The sequence below is a fragment of the Hemicordylus capensis genome, chromosome 5, assembly GCF_027244095.1.
Source record: "Hemicordylus capensis ecotype Gifberg chromosome 5, rHemCap1.1.pri, whole genome shotgun sequence".
In the NCBI taxonomy this organism is placed as follows: domain Eukaryota; kingdom Metazoa; phylum Chordata; class Lepidosauria; order Squamata; family Cordylidae; genus Hemicordylus; species Hemicordylus capensis.
The window spans coordinates 115,408,221-115,435,770 of NC_069661.1; the positions used below are offsets into that span (position 1 = coordinate 115,408,221).

A 27,550-nucleotide genomic window follows, 5' to 3' on the forward strand; every position below is an offset into this window, starting at 1 on the left:
TGTGAATATATAATTATGGTTAATATGGGCAGAGAAGAATAATCTGTAGTTGGAATGTGCACCAGGCCAATGCAGGTTTTGAATGTGCAAACAATGAAAAATATAAGAATTGTTTTTTAAGTTTCATGCATTATAAACATCCTTTAATTGATTTTCAGATGGGCATTCCTAAAAATGCTCAGTTTGGCATATCACAGTTTGTGCCAGCTTATGTGAAGTTTTCTCCAAAAGAGCAGTGCTACTCTAGGAAGAAACCTCATTTCATTGTGGAATAATAGTGCCTCCCTCATGGGCTTGGCAAAGCACTTGACAAAAGAGGGAAAGGATTGCATGGCACATGAGCCTTATTCACATGTTGCGTTCAGTGCATGTACAGTCTTTGTACAGTGTGGGCATGTACAGATCTGTACGTATGTACATTTATTCATGCATTATGTTGAATGCATGTAGAGCAGTACGCTTCCTGTTTGTATACTAAACTTCAGGGGACCTGTAGCTAACTTCACTTCTAAAATGAATGTATGTGCAGTCATTCACACAAACCGTGTGTGCAGAAGCATTGCAAGGCTGGTGCTGGTGGTGGCCCATGTGTCGCCGCGACCCCTTGACCCCGCCCCCTGTGTCTGACATCAGACTCAAGGGCCTGGCTAGCCATGACCCTGCGTCTGACGTCAGATGTGGGGGACATGGTCTCCCTCCCAAATGGGGCCCGTTTGGAAGGGAGATCAATCGGCCCAGGAGCAGCTCTCCCTGACTTTAAGGTTTCAGCTCCAAGCAGGACCACGTGGCCCTTTTTGGGACCGAAATAACACCCCCGTGTCTGACATCAGACGTGGGAGACGTGTCTGGGTCTGTGCTTGCAGCCCCTGATTGGTGGTGGCCTGGGTTCTTTGAACCCATTCGCCCAGTGGTGACTCCACCCCTGTGTGTGTGTACAGACATCTGAATGCATGTACAACATATTGGTTAAACAGGGATCTTGTGTTTCCAGTGGCTTTCTGATGGCATTTTAGAGGATGTAAATGTTTTACACCTTTTTTTGTGTCCCCAAAGATTGCCGAAATGGGGGACCCCTTTGCATGGAGAAAGAATCAGTTTTGAAAAGCAAGTCCCTGATAATACATAAATAATCTTTTGGAGAAAGAACTGAATGAGTATAATATTTATTTTATTAATCCACTGAGAAAACTAGGTGCTGTACAAGTCCACGTGTTCTTTTAAGACTATGATTTTTTTTAACCTTACAAATGTTCATTTCTTCATTTTCAAGGACACCTTTTTCATATTCCAAGAGCTATCTGTAAGTCAAATGTTAGTTCTATCTCCTTAAGTTAGAAACTTGTGTGTGTTCATGACAAGCATATTTATGGAGCTTGGTGAGTTTGCGTCAGTAAATGTTTAAATTTTTGTAAAGGTGCTGCTAACCAGCACATTTTGACATTGAGAATTCTCTCTTGCAGCAAGTGTGCAGAATCAGATATTTGCAACACATGGCACAGGTTACAGAATTTGCTCTTTGGGGAATGAATGGACTCTGGCTCTGTTGCTTTAAAATGCTTTGGGCAGTGTAGCCACTTTGATTTCAGTGAGCCCTCTCTGGAGAAAGTTGTTGAAGGATCACAGTTTCTGCAGCACATTTGCCATTAGTCATTTCCCTAGAAGGCACGGCTCATGCCTCATTAACCAGCACATTCTCCAGTTCTATTCTGTTGAGCTCACAAAGGGGAAAGGCTTTTTAAAAGGAGGCAAAGCATCACACTGAGAGTGTGGTGAATAGTTTGGCATACACAAACTGCTAGAATTCCTATTTGGAAAAATTTAAATATTATATCCTGGATACCATATTTCAGCCAAGAAGCTTTACTTATTGAAGCAACATGCTCTGCTATTTCCTTGCTTAGTTGTAATAACTTTACACAGCAGATCTATTATGTGAGAATGTTTAAGATTGCTTGTATTCTACCAAAGTCAACCACAGGGCTCTGTGGTTGCCAGGAGTTGACACCGACTCGACTGCATACTTTACCTTTAATATGAGGACCCCTCTTTGCTCCCAGAATTATCTCATAGGAGTTGAGCATCTTTTGGCATCCACTAGTGGGAACTCAGAGAGAGTATATTGATTTACTTATATTGGTGCGAACAAATGGGTCTATCCTGAAAGTTTAGGATGGGTAATTTGTTTTAAAGCTGATTAAAAATTTGTATGAATGAAAAGTTTGAAAAGAAATACTGAAATACAAATACACCAAATGATTAACCTTCATCTAAAATGATTCTCCACATACTCCTGCTGTTTGAATGATGGGTGTCATTAGCAAGGGCATTACCCCTTCTGAATTTCAGTCCTCATTTGATTATTCCTCAGAAGAACTTGTATTTATGGCTAACTCATTGGAACATCTACATAGTAAGTCTCTCATTCTCAAATTGGGGAGCAGCCCCAACACCTGCACTTACCGAGCAGGGGGGAACTAAGAACCCAGGTGTGTTAGGCTCCATGAGTGGCGCCTTCTTCCCCTATCAGTCACAGTGATGTGGGCAGATTGAACATTCCCGCCTCTTCCATATGAGTTTGCCGAGTGGCCCAGTGGTGGGGAATATGCATGCTCATGTTTTTAATAAAGTAGTGGGTGAGTCAGCAGACACACGGACACATACATGCCAGAGGCACCAAGCTTTTTTTAAAGGGTGACTTAATAAGATTACCTTTTACACCTTACAAATTACCTATTTTTAATAATGCCACTAATCTGTAATCTATTTTATAGTTGTCTATATCCAAGAAGGATCTTTTAAGCTTTACTGACAATATTGCCCTGCTGAAAGTTAATCATGTGTAAATGATTAAACCAGGTCTGTGGAAGGCCTCCGCATATGTAAACGTGTGGGTGCGTGGAGCCTCATTTCTGAAGCAGCACAATTTACAAGACTATACAAAGTCTTTGCAGTTTGTATGGTCTGGAAGTTAAGATGAGCAGTTTAACTTACAATTTCCACACTTTTTAGAGTACACGTGAAAATTGGAAGCATCTTAACTATCATCTTAAACTGAACATTTTTGGATGACTGAATATCTAAATAAGTCTTGGCCAAAATGATGATATAAAAGGTGCTTGACTTTTCGGTTTGTCTTCTACCATATTTCATTGGTTGCACTTACTGTGAACTTTAGCCTAAACTTAGCACTGACATACTTGCCATTATAGTACAAGTTTTCAGACTACTTTACATAATTTAATTGGGTAGTCTGTGCAGCAGTCCTGCAGCGTAGGCCAGTATTGCTTATCTCCACATTGCCACTAAGCCAATAATGGCTCCAGCATGGGGAAAATATACCTTAACATAAAATGGGACTTACAATGAAAACCTAATCATGTTTATTCAGAAGCTTCTCTGAGTTCAGTGGTATTGACTTTCTAGTAAGTGCTAGGACTGCAGCCTTAGTTAGTGATGGTTTTGTACCAAGTTAGTTTGAAAGGTTATTTTAAAAAGATTTTGGTTATAGCTCACTTCCTAAATGCAATATGGGTTGGTGTCCAGTGCTCAGGCATGGGCGTGTGGGTGTTTGTTTTTTAACAAAAAAGTTCACTATAAAAATAAGCTGCTGTACTAATATATGGCAGAATGATCACTGTTCTCTTTCCCTTGAAGTGCCTTCAACTCTGACCATTACCAAAGTTTAACAGTATCAATAAAGTAAGTAAAGTTGTGCCATCAAGTCAGTGTTGACTCCTGGCAACCACAGAGTCCTGTGGTTGTCTTTGGAAGAATACAGGAGGGGTTTAACATTGCCATCTCCCATGCAGTATGAGATGATGCCTTTTAGCATCTTCCTATATCGCTGCTGCCTGATATAGGTGTTTCCCATAGTCTGGGAAACATACTAGCGGGGATTCGAACCAGCAACCTCTTGCTCCCTAGGCAAGTTACTTCCCCTCTGCACCATTATAGACACACTGTATTGGATGAGGACAGTTGATGACGAAATGCATTTCTATGCCTTCTAAGAGTAAATCTGACTCTTAGAAGGAACTCCAAAAAGGACTATCGTCTCAAAGTATCCTCTTTTTATTTTGATATTTTCTAAGTACCTGGGTAATTAGGCTAAGACTAAATACTTTGTACTTTAGGGATGTACAGAGGGAGAAAAGGCTATATATTCTTGAATTGAGAGAACTCTCTCTCCACTATCACTCCAATACAAATGTGTGACTGAAGTGATAGCTGTGGAATCTCTTACATTTTTCATTATAGGCCTTCAGTTATCTGCTAGGTGTGCTATAATATCACATAAATAATTTCCTTCCCTCCATACTAAAATGGGGGCTTGTGGGGGCACCATTAAAGAATGAACACAAACATGTATTTCACTAAGCAGAATAGAGCAGTGGATCTCTTATTGTAAGTGTTCAGAAACTGCAGTTCTTTAACTACTCTTTGAAAATCCATTTCAGTACAGTGAATTTCTAATTGGTCACTAGTTGCTCTGGTTGAGCTTATGATTATGCTTGCTGCTAAGGGTGCTGCTGTGGCAACTGTTGCAATGCTAAGAGCATCCCAGAGAGGACAAGCACTTCCCCCAAAATTACAGGATATCCAGGCCAATCAAGGACTGTTGGCGACTGTAGTTTAGAGATCACCTCTGCTCCTCGTGCAAACCTGGAAGGGCATTGAAACTGAGAAGAAGGGAGGCTGAAATATTTATAGGAGCTTTAAAGAACTCCCCAAAACGCTCCCTTTGGGCTGCAGCTCCAGGCTCCACATTTACCATGTGGACCCTAGCATCGCCTCTTCCCTTCTGTGATAGAAGAGTCCACAAGGCTCCAGGAAATGAAACTGATGTGTTGTCATGCACAGCTCCCTTCATCTGCCTCTTTGGCACTAAGATCCATGCATCATTAGTGTGAAGGAAAGAAGGTACATGAGGAAAGCAAAAATTACCACATAGCTTGATTCGGCATTCTTCAACATTGGGTGCTCGGTCAGTGGCACAGAGACAAAATATTTTGACGCAGGTTGGGCATGAGCCCCTGGCGGCTCCCCGAAGTCCTGCAAGCGGGGGTGGCCTAAGGACATTTGTCACCTTCTGCTCCATTATAGCCACACACCTGGCTAGGAAGTAAGGGGTCATAATTGTGTGAGAGAGAGCAACTTGTGCCAATGAGGTTACTACACTGCAGGCACTGTGACTGGCAATTTTTGGACCGTCTTTGAAATGTGTATTCTGTGTTTGGAGGGACAGATTCCCCTTTATTGTGTGATTCTGCAGTGTTTTTCAAGGCAGGGTTGCAAAATGCATTGCAAATTACAATGCAAAACTTGTGTGTGCACTCTGTGAGTGCAGCTTTTTCTGGACATAGGGAACAATGGAGAAACTCAGAACACCTCCTTGTTTCCCATAGGTATCTCCTAGGGACACCAAAGTGGGTTTTGTGATAGGGCATGGTGAGTGCTACCTACCACCCAACCCACAAAAGAAATGGGCAAGCGGGTGATTTTAAATAATTTTTAACCTTCCCTCCCAAACCTCCATAGGGTCTAATGTATACTTGCAGTAGTCTGTTTATTTAAACATTCACCTTCCTGATATTTATCCTTGTCTTTCTTCTTCTCTTGTAAATTGTTTTTCTGTTCTCTGTTAAGCCATGTACTCTTTAAATGTGAAGTACTTGCACACACAAAACTTTGCCTGCCATTAGTAAATTTATGAGCATAATTTTTGGCCATTTCTTTGCTTTCTGTTTGTCCTCTCAGATCAGACTCCAACAAACGTTCTTGTACAAAATGTTAAGTCACATTCGCCTTTATTTGCAGGAAATTAAAAATACTTCCGTAATGCTTAGGCAAAGCAAGAGCCCAATTTTGGCTGGTTCAGGCAATCTTATCTCTTGCTTTTCTAATTCTTTCAATACTCCTAAGAAAGAGCCTATGTGCACCTGTTGGGGTGTGCATGGAACCGGCTGGTTCAGTTCAAGTCAGAACCAGACCAGTTCGGTCTGGCATGCCCTACCCGGTTCAGTCCAGTAGGGCCGGGGGTGTGTGTGTTCATGAATGGATTTTTTTTAAAAACACACAATTATTTTAAAACTTGCCTCCTCGGGGGGGGGGGGGTTCTCTGAGGTGGTGGTGGGGGTCCACAGGGGTTTCCCCTCCATCGGCCTTCCCTTCTTCAAAAATGGCAGAGTTTGGCTATTTTTCAGCACGTTCGGGCCTTTCCCCTGGCATGGTGGTGATTTTGGAAGCCATTGCACCTGTACAATGGGCCTCTGTATGACCTGGGTCCAGGCTGACTTGGAGAACCTCAGATAATCCCACTGGAGGGGGTAAGTTAATAGGAAAAAAAGATTTTATTTTATTTTTTTTAAAAAAAGATAAGGCTCAACAAATCCCTGAGGTTTTCAGTCTAGATTTGAGCCAAACCAGGGATGGTTTGGCTCTGAACCATACTGGTTCGATATCAAACTGTTTCAGATTCAAACCTGTTTGCACACCCCTAGCGCCTGTAATTTTTCTCCTTCTTTGAATCTTTTGTTGCACAACTTTAGTATGAGAGAGACTTGACTGGTCATAGTTTTCTGTTGAAAAACCTCCTGCAATCTCTCCTGCTTTTCTCTTGTGGTGTTTTAAATCTTCTATATGATATATCAATTTATCACTTATATTTAAGGAGATATCCCCCATGGCCTGCATGTTTGCAGCATCCCATGCCTGCTTCTCTCTTCCACTATCTAATGGTCTCTATTCTTCCAGTACAAAAGACACTCCAAGAGTATTTAACCACATAATTACTTTAAATAACCAGTGTCTATAGTTTGTATCACTCAGCATCTCTACAGCCGGATGCATCTTTGTAGACCTGGAAGTAGCCATTTCTTATTCATAAACTTCTTGTTGCCTATTTTATTATTTCCAGCACTCTAGGCCCATAACCTTGTGTAGAGGAGTGTAACAGCGCAAAAACAGAGGCTTGTCCAGTTTATTGAACCAAGTTACTAAGGTTTATTACTGAACTATTACCAAATCGTAAACAACAGTCCAACTCTGAGTCAGTAGCGGCTGGTGAAGGTGCCACCGGGCAGGGTACCGTGAGAGACACCTTTAAGGGTAAGTTAATAAAAGCTGATCTCCATTCTCGCTGCATGCGAACTCTGCTCAGAGCAGCAGTGCACCATCCATCACCCCCTGCGGCGGCGATCTTCTCCGCTACTCATTTGGCCTCCACAGAGCCGATCCCTTGCTGGCGGCCAGGTGAGTGGCGGAAGGGGTCCCCACCTCTGGGAGTGCTGGGCAGCACACTGGTGCTCTGAACAGTGTTCAGGTACGGTGAGAGCAGAGATGAGCACCTATTAATTTACCCTTAAAGTTGCCTCTCCCGCTGCCCCACCCCGGTGGCACCCTCAGCGTCTGCTACTCTCTGATTGAAAGAGCATCCTAGCCAAAGAATAACAGTCTCAAGCATCCAGTAAGGAATACAAACTGACCAATCAGTCTACGGAACTGATGACTGACACAAACATTCTAAACTCTACCATGAGCCTATACACAGTTATACATACAATACCTCAGTGGCAAGAACAGGCAGTGTATATACACATAATTTCCTACAGTTGTTAAGACAGTTTTATGGCCTTCTCAAAAATTCCAGGTTTTTTTCTTACAAGTGATTTCCCTTCTTTGCAGATGAAGCTTAGGCAATGTAGTTAAATTTTGTTGTCATTCAAATTATGCAGATTGAATTTGATGATTTGCCTCAGGACATTTATGTGAAATAAAGGGAAAACAGAGTTGAGGGGCTTTTATGAGTATATATTGAGTTTATTGATGCATGTCTTAAAGTAAATTGCATTGCAACAGAACAAGCTCCTCCTGCTGTAAAAAAATAGATATATATACAGGGAAAGTTATTGTTTAGGCTGAATTTTCAGAGCTCTGATTCAGAGCTCTGGCCAATGACTCTTTTCTCCCTTAAATGCTTTATTGTATTAGTTATTCATTCAAACAAATTCAAGCAGGAGGTTTCAAGGTGACTGTTCAGTGACTCAATAGCATGTGAGCATATGGCAGTTAATGCGACAGTAAACCTATCCCACTGGCTTCATTATTCTTCCTGTCACTGATCTGATGGATCACTGGAATAAGAAGAGTTATCATGAGGGATTGGCATGATTGCTCCTAGGTGCCCTCTCTTTCAGCATCAGTACCCTGCATCCTCTTTGTTTATAGGGGACCTGCAAGCAATGATACTGCAAATGGCAAAATGTTTGGGCCAAATCCAACAGCAAGCACATTTGAAAACCAAAGCTAGAACAATGATTTTCTAGCCATTCTTTTCCACCACTGCTGAATCTGGATTCTGAACCTGAGATGTGGGGTATGACAGCCAGGAATCTAGCTTTTCCATCATCATCTAGATCCGATCAAAGGAGGGAAGTACTTAGGGACCAACCACATTAGCAAAGACGCCTCTTTATGATAACAGGCAGAGCTGGTCAAATGATAGCTCTCAACCCCTATAAAGCCTTCTGGGTCAGGTGTGCTCAGTGGTATGAGCAACTAGTTGGTTATTTATTTATTCTGTCATATTGATATTCCTCCTGATATATACATCTCTAGGTGGGGTACACAAGATTATGTTCTTGCTGGACTTTCCTAACTGCAGGATGCCCCAATGTTGCATTGCCCTCCTAAGTCTGATAGAAGCTACCCTGAGAAAAGGCCTTTTCATTCCCCCCCCTGAATAAATGTTCATTGATGATCCTACTGTCAAAACACAATAATGAAGTGACACTTAGTGTACATTTTCTCCTATGAAATTGTTTTAACTTTTTTATTCTATGAAACTCTTTTGGTTTTACTCTGTTTTATATTTGTTTTGAATTGTTTACACCGCCTAGAGGTACACATATCAGGCAATATATAATTGTGATAAACTAATAAATAAATTTACTAAGAGGTCATCTCTAGTTGGATCTACACCACCAGGAAGGAGATGGTGGTGATGGGGGAGGATCCTTAAGTCCCTTTTCTATGAAGCCAAAAGGAACTTGGAAGTATGCATTACAGGGGAAGGAGCTGCTAATTTTCTTTACTTAAAATATAAGGCAGCTAGTATCAGATTTTAAAAACAAGTTTGAATAATGCAGTATAAATTAATATTTAAAATGAAGGGGGAAAGGAAGAAAGGAAGAAATGGAAGGGGAGAAAGCAATTTTTAAAAAGCACAAACTGGTCAAATAGATGCAGAATTAAATAGTTACTATCAAAAGTTTGTGTAAACAAAACAGATTTAACCCATTGTCAAAGGAAAAAAAGTAGATGCCAAGGAAATATCTTTAGGGCATTCTGCAACCTGGGTGCCATCACAGAAATGTCGCTGACTCTGCTAGCCACCTGCCTAATTGCTGAAGGTGGAGGCAACAAGAATCAGAACCTGTGATGTTGACTTCAGCAAGCAGGGAGGTCCATATAGGATATGGTGGTCCTTTAAATACCCTGGTCCTAGGCTGTTTAAGGCTTTATAGGTCACTATTGCTTGGAAATAAACTGGAAGTAAATAGAGATCATGAATCACAGCAATGATATGTTTTGTATGATGAGTCCCAATTAACAACCTTGCTTCTGAACCATCTGAAGTTTCCAAATACAGTTCAGAGGCAACCCTGCCTGTTTTGCTGCCTTGCATTCCTGGCTGGCAGAAACTGTGTGAGTGAAGCCCAAAAGTTCATAATTTTGATTCTTTTAAATATTTTAGGACCATCGCACAGAGATACATTCTTGTCATATGAACACAATTTTCAAATTCACTAATGGTTTAGATGGATATGTATGTGCATAATGTGGAAAAATAATCTGAGAAAATTCTCTGGAATTGGGAGGAACCCTGAAATTCAGAGATAAATTCAGTTTCTCCTTGGAAGGAGCTGTGAAATGTAGAGAGAATTACTGCTTTGAATAAATTTCTTCATATCATTCTTAAGAAACATCCACCAGTTAAAACTGTTTGATAAATGAGTCCCAACATAGGGTTGTGGGTTGTGGCTATATGTGTCCCATGGCATTGACTATAAAACTTCAGTTCACCTGAGAACAATTGTATATTGGTAAAATCTGCCATGTGTCAGAGGTCTAACTGGAAATTTCAGTGTCTGAGGGCAGGTCCACAATTTTTGTTTATACGTCAAAATTGCTTTGAGCATGTGCACCACTTATATTTTGGGGCTTTCTGCTGCACACATGTACAATGTGGGAAATACATCATCCATGCATTTCTAAACACTTTTTGGACATGCATCTGAGGACCCTGGCCCAATCAGGGTTCCCAGACACAAGTGTGTGTTGTCCACATTTAATACTGCGGGAAACATCAGTGTAATACCAGGGTACATTGCAGAAAACACATCTTTGTAGGAAATGATACATTTTAAACTCTTGATGGAAATAAGCCAACTGAATCTCTTGATAGTTCCTTCCTGAATAGTTCAATTCCTAAAATGGGTGTTGTCACAAAAAAGGCCTTACTTTGTGCCCCTATTAATTTCCACTCAGTAAACAAAGGTACATTGAATAAATTTGGCTTCCAAGGTTTGTCTGATCTTTTCAGCTGTTTGTTGCCTCTTCAGTAATGGTATATAATCCTGGCTATATGGTAGAAAGTAGGGAGGTTCGAGCACCTGTATCCACATCTCACTTTAGGGTGCTCAGCCTTTCCTGTCGAGCAGTGAGGGACCTCTCTCATCAGGCCCTCTGAGCACCCTACTTCTCTTTGGCAGGGTTTTAGATAACTCCTGAGAGCTGGAGGCTTGGCCTCTTGCAAGACTGCTCAACCCCTGCAGTCCTGTAATCCTGTGTTCTCCTCCTTGTTGCTCTGATTCGGTAGCCAGTGCACAGCTGCTCTGGCAACTGGCCCAGGACCAGCTTTTCAGCACTGCCTCTACAGATGCTTACTTGGCAGCCTGCCCCACAAGAAGCCTACATCCAGTTGCGGCTGGTATAGGCACCACTGGGGAGTGGCAGGAAGCACCTTCAACTGTAGGTGCTTACCGCTCCTCCTGCCGCACCTGAAAGCTGTTTTGAGCAGTGGTATGCCACCCAGCACCTGCTGTGGTGGAGGATCGGCTCCGGCACTCAGCTGGCCTCCGTACATGTGTGGAGGCCATTTGCTGGCCACACAAATGGCCTCACCCAGCTGAATGGCAGAACCGATTCTACGCTGCAGCGGGTCATCAGCAGTGCCCCACTGCTCAAATCAGCTTTCAGATGTGGGAGGAGAGGTTTAGCATCTATTAGTTTATGATTAAAGGTGCCTCCCGCCCTGGCCTGCCCGTGGCAGCACCTGCATCAGGTGCCACTGCCTACATCCTCAGATTTTAACAGTTGGTTCATGTGTTTCCTGCTATTTTATGTAAGAGGAAGATCTTTTTTGAGTTGATAGGCCACTGGCCAATCTAACTTCAGTGAAACTGAAATTGAATCAATAGTTTTATTCCTCAGTTTCTACTGAGTAATAATTTTGAGGGAAAAGAGCTGCAGAAGTCATCCAGGGGTGGGAAGTTGTATTGGTCGCACAGCATGACTACGTGCTCATAAAGGGGAAGAGAGGGGCTGCCTCACCAGTGTCTGTAAAAAGCTCAGCAGACTTCAAAAGTAAATCTTTACTGCCTTACTATTGTTTTTGCTGTCATGCAGGCAAAACATCAATCTGAGAACATCTGCCCATTAAAAATGTGAACAGAGCATTCCAGGGTTGCCACTTTGCATGCAAGGCAGACAGAAGCGCCAGAGAAGGAACTGGCAGGTGGAGCTAATGATGCTTCCCAGAGCTTGTTACAACTGGGAGCACCTTGGCCCTGTTCAGATGTTCAAAAGTATATAGGCAGAACATGTGGAGTGGAGAGCAGGGTCACAATCACTGACCTAGCCCCTTGAAGGCGGGCATCAGACTTCAGGCATGTTTGCCCGAAGGTCTGATAAACACTTTTGCAATATATGCCATCCAGGCCCCTGGTTTCTTTAAGGTTCTCTGCATGGAAGACCTTAGGGTTTGCATATAGTTATACATATGTAGGGCTCTGTTCAGATCTTCCATTTAATTCATGGAGGCAGGGGCAGCAGGCATGATTCAGCACACCCCACTGGTAAGAGGGTTAGGTGCCATAGATGCTGCTTTTGGCAGACATTCCACATGAGAATGTTTGCCAAAGGAAAGGTTGTAAGAGTCCTCCTCTCCCTGACAACAGGGCAATTGTGCTTTTTTATTACAAGTGGAAAGATAGACTCCCTAACAGATATAAAAGGGACAAACGGAAGGCAATTCTAGGAGCTGGAGTGCATTATTCTGAGTGGTTGCTGTAATCTGTGTGCCATTTTTGACATGCTGATGCAGATGTCCAGTGCTCAGTTCTGTGTGCTGGCAGAGCCAGGCACAACAGGTTGCAGCAGATACCTGGAAACAAGAAGGGAGCCACACTTAAGTTTGGTACCCAGAGAAAAGAGCAAGCCAGTGCCACATTTCTGAAAGTTAAGGCCACAGCAAAACAAGCCAGCAAAGTGTAGGAACCACCAGGGAATTGGTAAGTTAGCTGGGATGCTGGGATCTCCTGACTCCCAGGAGCAGGAGGACCTTTATCTATAGTGTGGGTATCTTGAACAAAGTACCTTCAGTTCCTTTCCTAGTATCAGCAGCCCAAATGGTGGAATGGGCAGGCACTGAGGGAGGCCAGCAGCGGCCACCGCAGATCCCCAGCCCTGCCCCCTGCATCAGCATCTGACGTCAGATGCAGGGAGCGGTTAGCCAAGCCACCCGCATCTGGCGTCAGATGCGGGGGGCGTGTCTGGGGCACGAAGCATGGCCCCTGAGGGGCAGCAGCCTGGATTCTTTGAACCAGTTCCCTCAATGGTGGCTCCACCCCTGGGAATGGGTATCAGTACTTGATCCCCAGGGGCTCCTAGGTCAAACCCTGCAGTGTCTTACAATAGTGTTGTGTTCACACAACCTTTCTTTCTGCTTAGTGTGTGAGAGCACACATAGCAGAGGCCAGAAAGCATGTAGAGATTTTTACTTGGTTGGATTGACAGTCTTTCTTCAGCAACAATTTCTTCATACCGGGTTTTACAGTCACTGAAAAGTTAACAATTTAAGGAGAGCTCCTGCTGGAACACACCAAATGTCAACTCAGTCTAGCATCCTATTCCAATTTTGGCCAGGCCTGATGCCTTTGGGAGCCTACAAACTGGTCATGATGGTAGCAGCCTCCTCCCATTGCTTGTTTCCAGCATCTGGTATTCGTGTCTCAGAACATGGAGATTCAGCTTTGCTCCTATGGTTAACAGGCTAACAGCTTCTCACCCCAAATGACATGGTTTTCAGCTAATAGCAATTTGGCAGATGCAGTATTGACACCTTACGCTTACAATGTTTTATCATCAACAGGGATCAGCCGTGTGTATGGAATACAACTTTAATGCAAATGTCTTGAGCTAACCGCCTCAATGGCTTCTCCATGCTACCTTCCAAAAATAGCTTTGATTTACTCAGGTTTTAGTGTTCAGACATAATAATTCAAACGGAGGTCCTGCAGGGTTCAATGTGTGCAACTGCAAACACTGAGAGGGAAAATAAATATTGTGATATAACCATTGTTGTTTAACAGAATTATAACAAGCTGCCCCTGTTCTCAGTAAAATATTCCAGTAATGAAAATGATTACCATTATTAATTTTAAATGTTAATAGAACCAGATGCCTATCAAACATTCTGTGCAGCTGGAACATTGTTAAATTTGGCAAAGCCAAGGTTATGTTATTGAGAAATTACAATTTCAAATACATTCAAATGTGAGAGTAATTAACATGATTATACAATATATTTTTGGGTACTGAGTTTTTGTACATGTAGAATACAAATTTATTTCTGATTTAAAGTCCTAAGAAAACATGGAACAATCTTCTCTAAATCAAATTTGTTCTCAGAAATGCAGTATGTTTTCATATTTCTCACAGACGAAATATGATAGTAACAAAAGCTGAACTGATAGTAACAAGAGACACAAAGGGAGCAGTCCTGTCCTGATGTTGTGGGGAGCAGGATGTGGAGGCTCTGTTGGACACATGGCAATGCATGAGGCCACATTATGGCAACTTAATGCCGTCACCTTCTGCTCCTGTCTGGGCATCCAGGTTACTCCTGCAGGGAACAGGAGTAAGCCTAACTTTCAGTAGATCCTGGACTACTTGCTGCCTCATGGGGAGAACATAAAGTGGAGTGTCTAGCAAGCAGGATGGGGTAGGAAGAAGAGGATAGAACAGACCAGTCTCCTCTCTGCTTCTCACCTTGCATGCCTCATAGTGGGAACAGTTCTTTATATGGCCGTCCCTCAGTCCCATCAGCAAGTAGATGAGTGGATGGAGTCGACTGAATTATTAAGCTGTGGATTATTGAGGCATTGGCAAGGTAGCAAATCAAATATTTATTGTTACGGTTATTTGACCAGCAAGACACAAAGTACAAAAGCTTTACATAAAAGCGAGCTTTACAAGGTAGCAAGATGCCTCCACTGCCTCACCTGCCTTCCTCCACCACCAGAGCAGCTCTTCGCTGCACTCTGTAGAGTATCTCCAGTACTCTACTGCCCTTTCCACATTCCTTCTTCTACTTTGTATCCCTTTTCATGACCAGCCCTGCATCCCATGAAGGAGAAGATGGAGAAAGGTACAGGTACCATGTCAAGTGGTAGCAGCGCTTGCCACTGCAAAAGGAAAAGGAGGCAGAGGTGAGTATGTGCACACTCGTTGACACAATATCAAGTCAAGCCATGGCAGGAAGGAAGAATAACCGAGCGGGGGAAAGCAGTGTGTGGAAGAAGGGGGAGGCATTTGGCACCCTGCCTCAGGTACACTGGGGTCTTGGGCTGTTACCGGGACTGGTCCAGCATATGGCCTTCACCTCACTCACTTGTCCTTCCTCATAAGTGTAGAGCCTTTCTGGTCTGTGTTCTGCAGAAGAGAAGCTAGCCGATCGCCGCCCTTCTAGGCGGCGCGGCTCGTTTGACCCCAGCCTCCACCTAGAAGGGACACGTGGCACTGGGAGCCAGCTCCCAATGGCCCCGACGTGCCTCCTGGGTGGGGCCTGAAGGAGGGATCTGGCTGCGCGCCTGCGCCGGCTCAGTCCTCTCTCAGACTCCCTCCCTCCCTCATGTATAGGCTGGGCATTGCTGGTTGCCTTTCAGGGGCTGGGCAGGAATTTTTTGGGTATACGCTTGATTGGCCTTAGCGTGCACCTTTTTTCGCCTGCCCCAGTCTATATCTGTTAATAAACGGTAGCAGGGTAGTTAGCTAGGTAAACATATTATGGTCACTTTTGACTGGGGGTTGGGCGGGCACAGTGCGGCTGGAAACAGCAAGAAAACGGCGTGGCACCTTAGGTAAGCTTTTGGCTGTAAGGAGGAAGGGCGGATCCCTTGAGGCTTGGCAGATCAGGGATGCTGCATTGCTCCTACCTCTCTGCAAACGACATCCTTCCGTATGGCTTGGCAGCGTTGGACGGGTGGCGTTAATTGCAGAGACCTGACCTTAGGTCGGTGAAGAAGGGCACACCCCCGCAAACGGTGGGCCGCCTGGAGCCAAGATGCCAACGCCACGGGCTTTTAGGTCGGGGTGGCCACAGGCTTGGCCGACCCATTAGGGACCACACTGCTGCTTGTTGAGCGCCAATCCCAGCTGCTGTGCCCCACGGGCACTATTTGATGTGTTACCCTTAATAAAAGTGGCCAATTCCACAAAACGTATTATGTGTCCGTGTCTCCTTGGGTCTGGGTGCAATTACACTTGATGTCGATCAGGCAATAATTTGGTGAAGCTCTGTTTGGAAACAGAATGCAAAGTGAATCTTCAATAAGATAATATTGTGCAGTAACTAAATTAGGCAAATAAATATAATATTGGTATAATGAAAGTTACTTCCCTCCAGATCAGCTAATAGTAGTAGGCAGGTAGATATGCCAGTGGCACTTCTGTGGAGCCTGCTGGCTCTAAGCAGGGCTGGTTCACACATGTTCATCAAGCAACTATTTGCATGTGTGATTGGCACACAAGGACAAATCTGAATGTACTTTCAAAGGGCTTCTTCAAACAAGAAGTGTCCCATGTGCATTTTGAATGCAGCTCTTAATCAGGAACAAATCAATATAGTCTTTCAGCTTTTGAGAAATATCCTCTTTGTGTGAAGTGAGCCTCACAGGTTTTGCACCAGTGATAAAAACCTCCCATCTCCCGGTGCCACCTCTTACAGATTGCTTTTCAACAGGGTGAGTTCACACATTCAGCTGCCAGTTGTCAAGCGCTAAGTAATTGAGGGACGGGAATCCCTTCGCCTGAAGTCCGTAAGTGGCATCTAGCAGTGTATGTTGACATCAAAAAGGCACCGCACAAAACTACATAGGAAAGACTTCCTACGCCACATTGCCAGGGTGCTATTTAAGTCTCTTCCTGCTCAGACCCTGGAGTGCTTTAAAATGCAGCCCAAATTGTCAGCCTTTCTGTAGTTGCTTATGATTGTTTTTACTTTATTATAAAAATAAGCAAACCTAAAGCTGCATGTGAAAGAATGATTTAGAAAAGGCTAAAGATAGCAGGGAAATAAGTTTTGGTTATTCAAACTACAAATATTGGAAGGTATAAAATCTGAAGGGCAACTTTTTAATTCTCATCATTGTAGGGAAACTTGGAGTTTGTGTGTGTGTGTGTGTGTGTGTGTGTGTGTGTGTGTGTGTGTGTGTGTTTTCCCTCCAGGTCTAGTACTAGATTATTGCTCAAAACATTCTGTTCAGAGGAATCTATGTCAAATGCTCTCATTTAAAAATATTATTTCACCTCAGTGCTGCCATTCATGCCACTTTCCTATATTGGGGGCAAAATAATCTTGCTCCCCCCCATCTGCAACACCACCCACTGTTGCCACTTTGAGAGCTCAATTTAGAAAAAACACAGAGGGCCAAACTATAGATGATGTGAGGAGATGCATGATGATTTCCTGCTTTTTTTTTTAGCTAATTAGTAGGGTTGTGCTTTTTGGTTTTTTTCTGTTTTGTTTTTGGCCCAAATCCGAAACACCCCCATTTTGTTCTTTGTTTGAAATTAGCCAATCCGAAACACCCCAATTTTGTTCTTTGTTTGAAATTGCAAAATCCGAATCCGAAACGTTGTGGATTTTTAAAAATGGCCCTGGGGCAAAACTAGTGGGTGGGGATGGTAGTGCCCAGTGGGTGGAAGCTACGAGCCAGATTTCAGAGGAAATGGGCAAAGGGCTGGTTTTTGGTGAGTTTTTGAAGTTCAAGATTTTCCCCATAGGGAATAATGGAGATTTCATCAAAAGTATAGCTTCATGTTGGGGGGAAAAGGGGTGGCCCAGAGCAGAGTAGGGTGGGTGGTAGTGCCCAGTGGGGGCAAGGAAGCTGTCAGAATTATTTCAAAGAAATTGGGCAGAGGACTGATTTTTAAAGATTTAATGGAGTTTATGTGTCTTTCAAGTTCTTCCCCATAGGGAATGATAGAGATTTCAGCAGCCCCATAACTACACTTGGGGGGCACCAGGGTGGCCCAGAGCGAGTGGTGGTGTAGAGCACATAGGGTGCCAACCACCCCCATGGGTTGCTAAACCATGGGGTACTGGTTTCTGAGATGTTTTGAGTATAGATTATCTGATAGCATATGAGAGTGGATTCATTGTTTGTTGTAGAAAATCTCATATGCTACCAGAGAATCTACACTCAGAACACCTCTGAAACAACAGAACCCTGTACCCCATGAGTTAGCAACCCATGTGGATGGTTGGCACCCTATGTGCATTACACCACCACTCGCTCCTGGCCATCCCAGTGCCCCCCAGGTGCAGTTATGGGTCTGCAGAAATCTCCATTATTCCCTATGGGGGAAAAACCTTAAAGATGCATAAACTTCAACAATTCCTAAGAAATCAGCCCTTTGCCCTATTCCTTTGGAATCTGGGTTGTGGCAGGCAGCCCTTGGGGCAATGCCACCCAACCCACTATTTTGCCCTTCAGGCCCCCTTTCTGCCCTGAATATGCCCCAAAGACATGTCAACTTCATAAATTCTTTTAAAATCAGTCCTTTTCCAAATTCCTTTGGAATCTGGGTGGCAGCAGGCACCCATTGGGGCACTACCACCTGACCTACTCTTCTGCCCCCAAAGCCCCCTTTCTCCCCCAAATCCACCCCAAATAACATCAACATCACACATCAACAACAGCAGAACTTTGCAAAGAGCCAGGCAGATTTCCAAAGGTCATGCATATCCACATCCCTGTGAAACAACAATAATGAAATGCACACTGCCCCACTGGCCAATGAGGGTAAATGCACATGCCCCACTGGCCAATGAGGGTAAATTTTACCCTCAAATTTCCTTAAAAGGAATAAGGGGGCAATTGCCAGCAGATCAGCCCATGCTTTCGCTGGCCAATCTGCAGGCTGGAAGGGCCAGAAATTCGAACAGATGTCAAAACTCAAAATGGAGACCAAAGGAGAAAGACTTTTTCTGACTGCAAAATGGAGTTCCGAAACAGCCGAAACAACAAAACATTTTGTATCCAGAACAGGGACGTTTTGTTTCAGCTACAAAATTTTCTGTTTTGAGCATTGGGTCTTTTGTTTTCGCTACAAAACAGCCGAAATGGCCTGGTTTGTGCACAAAACGTTTTGTATCCAAAACGAAACACACATCCCTACTAATTAGCAATTCCAGATAGCTGCTTTGAGGATTGGGGAGAGTATTTAACCCTTCCCCCATTGTAAATTGTCCTTTCCTCCAAACTGCTATTAGTTTATTACGTAGAAAAAGACAGGTACAGATGCAGGAGAGGGGAGGAGGCAGATGAAGACACTGTCTCTTCTCCTTCCCATCCACCACCCACCTGCACAGCAGCCAAGACCAAATTTCCTGTGAGAGAGAACCAGGAGGAAGGCAGGCGAAGACACCATCACATACCTGGCCATTGCTCATCTTGAGGGAGGAGTGCTAGGCAGACAAGAAGGCAGGTAGTTCATCTGGTAGGCCCAACTTGGGGAGAGCTGGTAATGAGCAGCCAAGGTGGGAAGCTGGTGAACACATTGCTACTCTGCACCATCTGTTCACTGCCCTCCTCCTCCACCTTCTCCTCCTTTGCCAATGGAACATCTGCTGCTACTTGTGTTATTTCTCCCAAGTGAAGCAGCCATCCAGACTCTTCCTCATTATGGTGCTACTCCAATCAGGAGTGGCCACTGTGACTGCCATATGAGTGTTATGTGCATCCACCAGCTTCTTTGGTGCATCCACCAACCACCAGGTTCCCTTACCCACCATGTATGTATTATGCACAGTAGACAAAATAATGTAAATAAATGAGCAAGAATGAGAATACTGTATAGTACAACAACAAAAATTGTCCAGTTCTGGGAGGGGAAATGGACGCTCCCCAATTAGCTGGACTATTTGTTTTCTGGTTAGTTGGCAAACCTCGCTGTTGTGTGTGTGAGCCAGGTTCAGGACAATCATGGAGAAATGTTCCATGGATTTGATTTAGTACAATTTATGTATGACATGTTCTCAAAATGTTAGCCAATCTCACCTCTTGTTTATTCCAGAATAACTTGTCTATGGAAAGTTGAAACACAGCACACATATGGAGTTGTATTGATTGAGGAAAGGCCTTATGAAACCAGATGCATTCCACAAGGTGTACAATATCTATTCCTGTTTTAGGTACAACTTAGATGTATAGTTGTACTGCAGGAGGGACAATCATACCATGAAGCAGGATGAAGCATGCTGCTTCAATTTGATATCTCTATCTCTATCTATCTACACACACACACACACACACACACACACACACACACACACACACACACACACACCACCCCTCCAAAAATGGCTCAGGGAAAAATACAAATTGTGGGCCATTTCTCATTAGCAGCAGCAGCAACTTTATTTATTGTTAAAGTTTAGCTACAGAATTTCAAAATGTTACCAAAAAGCCCACAACTGTCTCATGACTGGGTCATTTGTGTTTTCACCGCTGCCACACAGAACTTAGCTACCACAGAGGCTATACATTCATTTGTATCAGAAAGAAGAAGTGAGGTATAGAACGAGCTGCCCAGGTATTTCAGCAATAAGGGGGTAATATGACTCATACAAGCATCCTTATAAAAGGGGCAATATAATAAAACATGCTGAATTTTGATCCCCAACCCACACAGGCAGATTTGATCAGCAAATGGACTTCTGGAGTATCTAGGAACATAGGAAACTGCCATATATTGAGTCAGACCATAGGTCCATCTAGCTCAGTATTGTCTTCACAGACTGGCAGTGGCTTCTCCAAGGTTGCAGGCAGGAATCTCTGTCAGCCCTATCTTGGAGATGCCAAGGAAAGAACTTGGAGCCTAGATGCTCTTCCTAGAGCAGCTTCATCCCCTGAGGGGAATATCTTGCAGTGCTCACACATCAAGTCTCCCATTCATATGCAACCAGGGCAGACCCTGCTTAGCTTTGGGGAAAAGTCATGCTTGCTACCACAAGACCAGCTTTCTTCTCCTAAAGGACCCTACCCTGTGTTTTTCTACCCTGTGACAAAGCAGAAGGGAGAACATTATGTCTAGGCCTAAAACAACTTTTTCTCAACCTGGGACTAGTGAATGTTGTTAAATAATTTGCAAGCTCCCAAGAACAAAATTATGGCCCAAACCTTCATATTCTGCGATATTCTATTAACTTTGTTTTGGTATTCCATATCATTCAACCTCTGAAGAAATACTTGTTTAGCCTGATCATAATCTAAAGAAATAAACTCTAGTGAGTGCTCATCTATCCAGACTAATGGAAATAGTCCTGTTGGAAAAAAATGAGCTTTGAGCCAATAATTAATTATATACCTCCAAGCTCTCACCTCAGTTTTAGGCATCCCAGTCTCTAATCTAAGTGCTGCATTAGACACACATCTAGGAGCAGAGAGGATGGTTCTAAAAAAATTAGTTTTAATGTCTCTGTGACATCCCGATTAATATAAATCCCCACCTGTGCTCCATATAAAATTTAGGCCAGGGTTTTAGCCCTTAGAGCTGCTGGAATTATTTATCTTCCTTGCATGAAAAAAATTTTTTTTTAATGGCCATCAAAGATTTTAATGCCATTTGCATAACATGCTCAATGTGGGACTTCCAAATCCTCGTGTAATGGACCTATTCCAAGGTATTTAAATTATGAACCTGTTCTATTCTGCTTCCCTGAACTACCCACTTTTGCAGTTTCACCTTTTTCACAAATACCATCACTTGTTTTTGGAAGTTGATGACAAGCCTATTCTTTTACAATTACAGTTATAGATCTCAATGCTCTTTTCCGTCCAGTTGGGGTTCGTGAAATGACTACTGCATCATCATCATACCACCCAAGGCTTGCATTTTGGGCAGTATACAAATATCTCAAATAAATAAATAAATAAATAAAGGAATGTTATTTCCTGCAATTTTAGGTGGGTGCAAGTCTGGATTATTTAAATTTGGCCCTCGAATTAATATAAAAATTAAATAAGGAGAGGGCCAAAATGCATCCCTGCTTATCGAGCAACCCTTGCAAATTGCATCTCACTCTTAGGGTAGTGTTCATGTACAACTTCTAGTTAAGGAGGAAAAAATTCCTATCAATAGAAGAGTTCTTAAATCTCCCCTCCCCCCAAAAAATCGCTCTCGAAATTTGATTAAAAGCTAATTTAAAATCAAGAAAAGCTGCGTATAAATTTACAAATATATTTACCTAATAAATGTTGTAAAACTAAAACGTGATCAGTTGTTGAATGCCCAGATCTAAATCCAGCTTGTTCTTCCCTAAGTATACCTTCAGGCTCCAACCAATCTTGGAGCTTTTGATTCAGACGTTTTGCGTATAGCTTACTCAGTGTTGCAGAATAATTATTTATCCTCTATAAGTGATTGAACAAGAAGCCAACTTTAACTGAGAAACAAGAGTCTTATATTTATTACTAACTAAACATAGGCTAAGAAAATCACAAAAGGACTAACAGTCTCTTATGCAGAGAGAGAGAGAACCTCTCAGTTTGAATTCAAGGGAACAAGTAGGGAGCAGACAAACCAGTAGGGAGCAGATGGGATCTGAGCTGTTGGTGACTGACCAGGAGAGGGATCTTGGGGTCATGGTGGACAGCTTGTTCCAAGTGTCAACTCATTGTGCGGCAGCTGTGAAAAAGGCCAATTCCATGCTAGGGATCATTAGGAAGGGGGTTGAAAATAAAACTGCTAATATTATCATGCCCTTATACAAAACTATGGTGTGGCCACACCTGGATTACTGCGTACAGTTCTGGTCACCACATCTAAAAAAGGACATTGTAGAACTGGAAAAGGTGAAGAAGAGGGCAACCAAGATGATCAGGGGCCTAGAACACCTTTCTTATGAGGCAAGGCTACAGTACATAGGGCTATTTCGTTTAGAAAAAAAACGACTGTGGGGAGACATGACAGAGGTCTATAAAATCATGCATGGTGTGGAGAAAGTGCATAGAGAGAAATTCTTCTCCCCCTTCATATTGTTGTTGTTATTGTTGATTTGATTTAAATACCGCCCTTCCAAAGATGGCACAGGGCGGTTTACACAGATAAATAATAAACAAATAAGATTGCTCCCTGTTCGCAAAGGGCTCACAATCTAAAAAGAAACACACGATAGACACCAGCAACAATCACTCGAGGTACTGTGCTGGGGGTGGATAGGGCCAGTTACTCTCCCCCAGCTAAATAAAGAAAATCACCACGTTAAAAGGTGCCTCTTTGCCAAGTTAGCATAACATTAGAACCAAGGGTCATCCCTTGAAATTGATTGCCGGGAAATTTAGGACCAGCAAACAGAAGTATTTTTTCACACAACGCATAATCAACTTGTGGAATTCTCTGCCACAAGATGTGACAGCCAACAACCTGGATGGCTTTAAGAGGGGTTTGGATAACTTCATGGAGGAGAGGTCTATCAATGGCTACTAGTCTGAGGGCTATAGGCCACCTCCAGCCTCAAAGGCAGGATGCCTCTGAGTGGGCCACTGTGTGAAACAGGATGCTGGACTAGATGATGATGATGATGATTTTTACATTTATATCCTGCTCTTCCTCCAAGGAGCGGTGTACTACATACTTGAGGGCCTGATCCAGCAGGGCTGTTCTTATGACAAACAACCCGCGACTCCACTCCCAAGCCAGTATGGAGCATGCTCCATACAAAGAACTGAGACGTTGTCCGCAGCAAATTCCAACATTCACTACACTCAAAAAACCAATGGGATGATAATTAACTGGATCATTCTTATTCTCCTTTTACTATATTGGGACAGCTATCACTATGTGCGCTCTCCAATCTATGTGTGTGAATAAGGATGCAAGCAAGGGAGCCCACCAATCTGGGTTCACTTTAGTTAGCCCAAAGAGGATCAAGTTACTACCCCGAGCCATCCCCACATTCATTTTATCAATCAAATTGACAACTTCAGTTAGAGTAACCACAGGCCAGGGAGGTAATGAATCTTTATCTAGATCATTCGATTTCCACTCTGGCTCAGAGCCTGCATAAAATGTTCTAAAATGTTCTTCCCATGCATGAACTGGGATTTGGTTAATCACACTCATTGGAGATTTACTAAGGCCTCTGGCAGTAATTCACCAGAAAAGAGAAAAGAGAAGAATCTCTTTCCTTAACTGATCGTATCAACAATTGCCATGATTTCTTAATGGACTACTTCTTTTCCTTCTTAAGGAGAGACTGATATTGTTTTGTTTTGTTTAAAATCCAAGCACTCCTGAGGAGACAGTCGATTGCTTATTGGCTTTAAAGTCAGCTACAAATTTCCTTCTGAGCTCCAAAAATTCTTCATTAAACTAACCCTGGTATCTACTACCCTGTTTAAAAGAGTTCCTCCTCTTTTCTGCAGCATAAAAGCTCTGCAATCTGCTAATAAGGGAACTATACTGGTCGATATACCCATCTGATGGGACTGCACCAGTTAGAACGGTTTGGGCCCTGGATACCTGAGGACCGCCTGCTCCCAAAGGTTTCTGACCACTTGAGATCATCTGGGGAAGGGGCTCTGCTCCAGGTGCTGACAATGAGGAAGGCTCGACTGTCGTGCACGTGGGACATGGCCTTCTCATTTGTTGCCCCTAGACTCTGGAATGCTCTCCCAGTGGCCATCCGCTCCTCACAGGTTTTAGAAAGCATGTGAAACATCTTCTCCTCACAGGTGGCCATCCGCTCCTCACAGTCTCCATCACAGGTTTTAGAAAGCATGTGAAACATTGGCTTTTTACCCAGGCTTTTATATGATTGTTCCTATTGCTGCTGCTTTGAATTTTTTATGGTTATATTGTGCTTGTTTTTTAATCTTAATCACATCTGTATTTTTATATTCTACCTGATATTTTAATTGTGTGATTTTTGTAGTCTTGTTTTAAATTTTGTGTGAAATGCCTTGAGATTGTTATAATGAAAGGCGGTATAAAAATCTAACAATAAAACCGCTTTTCTAATATAGATGGAGAATTTAACCACTCAGTTAAAGCTTTAGCACACCTGTCATTCCAGCTAACCCGCACAGCAAAATCACCTTCCTCCAATATCGGGGCATATCTATCCTGAGACTAGATATGCTAGATACCATACTAGATACTTTAATAGATATCAGGGATGGTTTGATCAAGAATGTGTGGTGCTCAGAAGGAAATTTGTAACTGGCTTTAAAGTCTTTAAGCAAAATTTTCTGGCCGTCTCCCCTCAGGGAGCTATTGGATCTTTAAAGACTCTCCTTACGGAGAAAAATAAGCAGACCATTAAGAAATCATGGCAATTGTTGATACATTCAACTCAGAACAACAGCTTCTTCTTCTTCTTCTTCTTCTTCTTCTTCTTCTTCTTCTTCTTCTTCTTCTTCTTCTTCTTCTTCTACTGTGATATCTTTCTATGTGCCACTTTTCAAGTTCTCAAAGTTTAAAATAAAATACAAGAAGATTGAGGCCCTTCCTCCCACCCATGAATGCCCTAAAGAAGAAGGGAGGCAAAATGCTAACTTGACAAAGAAGCACCTTTTAATGTGGTGATTCTCTCTCTCTCTTTCTCTCTCTCTCTCTCTCTCTCTCTCGCAGGGGGAGAGTAACTGGCCCTATTCACCCCCAGCACAGTACCTCCAGTGACTGTTGCTGGTATCTATCTTACGTTTTTTTAAAGATTGTGAGCCCTCTGGGGACAAGGTTCAATCTTATTTGTTTATTATTTCTCTGTGTAAACTGCCCTGAGCCATTTTTGGAAGGGCACTGTAGAAATTGAATGAATGAATGAATGAATACATAAATAAAATAGCATCACACTTCTTTTGCTCTTCCTTTTCTAATAGGAAAGAAAGGAATGAGAAGATATTTGAAAGAAAAAGTGTGTGTGTGTGTGTGTGTGTGTGTGTGTGTGTGTGTGTGAGATAGAAAAACAGAAAAAGAAGGAAGGGAAGCTATTTGATGCTCTGCTTCAGGCAGCAAAATGTTGTTGGCCAGTATGGACGTCAAATGAACAATGCCTTCCAAGATTAAGTACTGCTTATTATTCCAGAATGTGAATATATTTTGTTTTCCAAATCCTTTCTATTCTCTAAGTCTCCAGTTTTGTGGATTTTACCGTATTTTTACCCTCCTGAATTGTAGGAAGACTAATTAATTTTTTATCAAGTTGTCAAAGATGTTTAGTCTTTTGGTAACACATAAAAGCGATGAGGTATGTCAGTATGTCAGATTTATGTGAACTCTAGCCAGATCTAAAAAGTGTTCAATAATTCAAATTGGAAGTTTCCTTGTATCTCACAGCAGGAGGCTTACTAGATCCTAGTAGAAGAAAAAATATTTATTCAAAATGGAAAAGATTTCAGGCTGACAATATTAAAATTTCTTTTAAATCTCATATTAAAAATAACTTCTAAATGTTAAAAATATTTTGATTAAGAATATTTTCAGCTTGTACACAGGTCCACAGTTTTTGAGCCATCAAGTCAAACACAGTCCACCAGTTGTGTAGTGTGACTCACTTTATTTATTTATTTAACAAATTTTTATACCGCCCAAAATTCACGTGTCTGAGCGGTTTACAATAAAAATACCATTAAAACAAAATTAAAACATTAAAACAATCTAAAATGTAACGTGTTAAAAGTGTTTATTAAAATTGTAAATCTAATTAAAAGCCTGGGTGAACATATGTGTCTTGACTATGTATTTATTTATTTATTCGGTTTCTATACCGACCTTCCAAAAATGGCTCAGGGCAGATTACACAGAGAAATAATAAATAAATAAATAAGATGAATCCCTGTCCCCAAAGGGCTCACAATCTAAAAAGAAACATAAGAGAGATACCAGCAACAGTCACGGGAGGTACTGTGCTGTAGGTGGATAGGGCCAGTTACTCTCCCCCACTGCTAAATAAAGAGAATCACCACATTAAAAGGTACCTCTTTGCCAAGTTAGCAGGGGTTCCAAGTTAGCAGGGGTAACTTGGTACCCCTGCTAACTAGCCTTTTAAAGGTTGTCAGAGATGGGCCCCCCCTCTTATTTAAATAGGGAGCACATTCTAAAGCTTCAGAGCAGCAACGGGGAAGGTCCGTCCTTGAGTAGCTACTAGACAGGCTAGTGGCTGTGACGTGCCTTGTGTTTGATTACTCCCTATGTTTACAGCCCCGGGCCAGAAGCAAAAACAGGAAATGGGCCTTTATTTATGGTTAATGGGCTACTTTTGGCTTGGTCATGTTGTGCAGGCCAGGTGAAATGAATGCTTGCTTTTATGTTTATTGTAGTAATCAGAAACTCAAAACGATGACGTAGATGAAGCATTTTAAAAAAGTGTACCTGTTAAATTCATTGATCTACATATGAATATGTGGTAGATGTTTAAGTGAAAGATGAGAGAAATATGTGGGTAGCTGAAATATTAAACTGGAAAAGGAGAATAATATAAGTCAATGTAAAAACTGTGTTTGGGTAATATGGTGTGTGACACTGAACACAGTGTATACAAATGCTATTAGGAAGGGTTAAAAGGTGCATCAAAGTCCTCTTAAACTTGCCTTTTCTCACCAGCAGTCGTTGCAGCATGCTAGTAGTTGGTCCAGTTTGGGGAGAGATTGGATCTCTGTGACATCTCCCCCCCCCCTTTTTGTGGCGGGGGGACATTTTAAAGTGGTGCAGTGACTTGACATTGTTGGCCAAAAGTGTAGCATATAGAGAAGAAAAAGGGAGAGAAGCATGGTCCTTCTCAGAAATATATGTCACTAATAGGAGAATGCACAGAAATGAAAGCACCATGTTTGTTTCAGGCAGAAGACTGAAACAGGAGTTTCAGATACCACACTTTAACCATGCATTGTGATGTTTGCCCACCACTAAGCAGAAACTTATAATGAGAAAGTCAAACAACAAGAAAGAAAACACCCAACAGATTTGGTATTTGGTATTCTGT

General features: G+C 42.5%; 1 protein-coding gene across 10 annotated transcripts in view; it reads left to right on the forward strand.

The window, feature by feature from the left end:
* Positions 1–27,550, forward strand: part of KCNIP4 (potassium voltage-gated channel interacting protein 4) — a 598,831-nt gene that overhangs the window by 195,142 nt on the left and 376,139 nt on the right. The window contains exon 2 of one of the 10 annotated variants that reach the window (XM_053252530.1): positions 14,678–14,771. The exons of the other annotated variants lie outside the window; for them this stretch is intronic. The gene's annotated coding sequence lies outside the window, so the exon portion shown is untranslated. The remainder of the gene's footprint in view (positions 1–14,677; positions 14,772–27,550) is intronic. 10 annotated transcript variants of the gene reach the window in all.